This window comes from Falco punctatus (assembly GCF_963210335.1).
Source record: "Falco punctatus genome assembly, chromosome: 14".
Classification (NCBI taxonomy): Eukaryota; Metazoa; Chordata; class Aves; order Falconiformes; family Falconidae; genus Falco; species Falco punctatus.
In genome coordinates this window covers 14,992,469-14,994,841 of record NC_137594.1, presented here as the reverse complement: position 1 = coordinate 14,994,841, position 2,373 = coordinate 14,992,469, and positions in this window count along the sequence as shown.

The following is a 2,373-nucleotide window of genomic DNA, read 5'->3' as shown; positions in this document are numbered from 1 at the left end:
CTCTTGCTCCACATCACAGCACTTCTATCTACATTACATCTTAAAGTTATAATAAGATGCTTTGCATACATCCATCCTGTAACAGAGAGTAGAATTACAGTTTCTTTGATTCCTCTACTAGGTATTACACAGATGAAGGCTTAAATATGGAAAATGACATAGTGGATGTGCAGCACTGAAGAATTTAATTTTTTATTGTCCACCTGTCCCCAGGCTGTTCGGGGTTTTTTTTCTGGTTTGTGTTAAACACTGACAAGCATACACAGCCTCTGTTCATTGACCTTACAGCCTTTAAATGTGCTATCAGGGTGACAGCACTCCAGAATACAGCTCTTCAGTTATTGCTCTTGTTAAAGTAGATGTTACAGAATGCAAAATCTTAGTTAAAGCTATTGAATTTCCATTGCAGTGTTCCACCTATTGTTTTTACAGGTAACGTGTGTTTTAAGAGATCTGCTTTTCCAGAAGGGAGGATTTGTTTCTACTGAGCATTACCTTCTGAACTGTGACATGATCAGCAGTTAAATGGAAGACAGTGTGATGCTAGGGACAAATACAGGGACTAAGATTCCTATATTTTTTACACTATTCCCAGCTGAAGAACTGGGACTTGGACAATGACTTACTGAGATTCACAGACTAAGCCTTTCTAACATGTATCCTAAAAAGTGTCCTGGATAAATGGCTGGATTGTCAGTGGTAAGCACTCACCTCACCACTCCAGCCAGTGGGAAATACTTGGCCCTTTCAACCATCAAGCTCTTTACACATCTAATGAACAAAGAATCTTACTAGTGGCTACCAGTGTGCTCAGAGAGCTTCCTCACCTCTGTAGTATTTTTGAAGCGGTGTTCAGTGCCTCTGTGCAGCAGAATTGCACAGCCAAGTCTCTCATTCCCAGTCTGGGTTTCACCTCTAGCAAACACTCCAAAGACTTCATGAAGCTCTGGTAAGCAGTCTTGTTCAAACCGGAGAGTTTAACACAATAGCTCTTTCAAGAAGACAAAAACAAACCTGAAGAGTTAGCAAGATTCCTTCCCGACATCTTATGCAGGCAACCCAAACAGATTAGGGAGAAAATATACAACACTGTAAAATAAAGTTCAATTGCTATATTAAACAAATCTGTGCAATGAGTGATGTAAGTTTTGACTGCACGCAGAAAGATTAACCACCTAAGAATGCTGCACCTTTTAATGCAGTGCTATTTTTGGACCATTTCACTGGAAGTGAGGTTTGTCTTTTCCACATCGTATGACAACGAGGTGGTAAAAACAAAGGCAGCCAAGGTCTGGGCAATTTAAAGAGATGAGCAATACTTTTATGCTGCTCCTCATGGGGTCAGGTCCAATTAAATTCTCTTCTGTCTGTGAATGGACAATCACAAACCCCTTGTACCAGACGTTATTGTGGCGGCGCAGTGCTATTTACCCAGCAGGTCTGCAGGTGGAAGTTTACAGGTACCGCTATAGAGAGGGACTTCTTGCAGCTGCTGCTTCCCTCCCACAGTAAAAGGGAGGGATCGTAAATTTAACATCCTTGCTGGTAGTTTACTTGTTACTAAAAGAGCTGAATTTATAGCAATAAAAGGTCAACTTGTGAAACGACTGTGCCACCGATCTCCATTTGCCTTGTTGCAAACTCTGAGTAGTGAAAGCTCTAACACTGTGCCTAGGAGCACACTGCTGGGTCTAGGGTAATGCCAGTGCTAACCATAACCACCCCCGTCCTGCTCCCGACATACACCACACAGAACAATGATTTTATTGGATTTATGGAGAATGCAACAGCCAGCCAAGCCATATCCAGTATCTTACTCTGTCAACCGGTTGCTTCATGAAACTAGCAGCCAGGTCCAGGCACATCACGGCAGCGCTCGTTGCTGTCACCTGAGCCATGAATCCCAGGCATCTCACCTGGGACAGCCGCAGATACTCTTCAGCTTTTCTGCAAAACACCCGGTACACAGAGCCCGTGTTCGCACAGCTGGGGCTGTGGGGACAGCCAGGGGCTGCGGGACAGCCGGGCCCAGGGCGCCCCCAGCCCAGCACACGCTGAGGGAGAGGGCGGCGGCCCGGCGCAGGGCAAGGCCGCCCTGCCTTTGGCACCTGGCAGCAGCAGCTCTGCCCTTGGCAGCCCGCAGCGCCGGTGGCTGGCCTCCGCGGCGCAGAACCGGGCCGGCGGCGGAAGGCAGGGCCGGGAGCGCCCCCGGGTAGGAGGCTGCAGGGGACCAGGCCGGGCAGCCGCGGCTCTCCAGAGGGGAACGACGCCCCCGGGGGAGGGGGGGGGGGAAGCCGTTCCCAGGGCTGTGCCGGGGCCGGGCCGCCGAGGGGGGCTGCCCCGCCGTACCGCCCTCCCACCCGCGCGGTACCT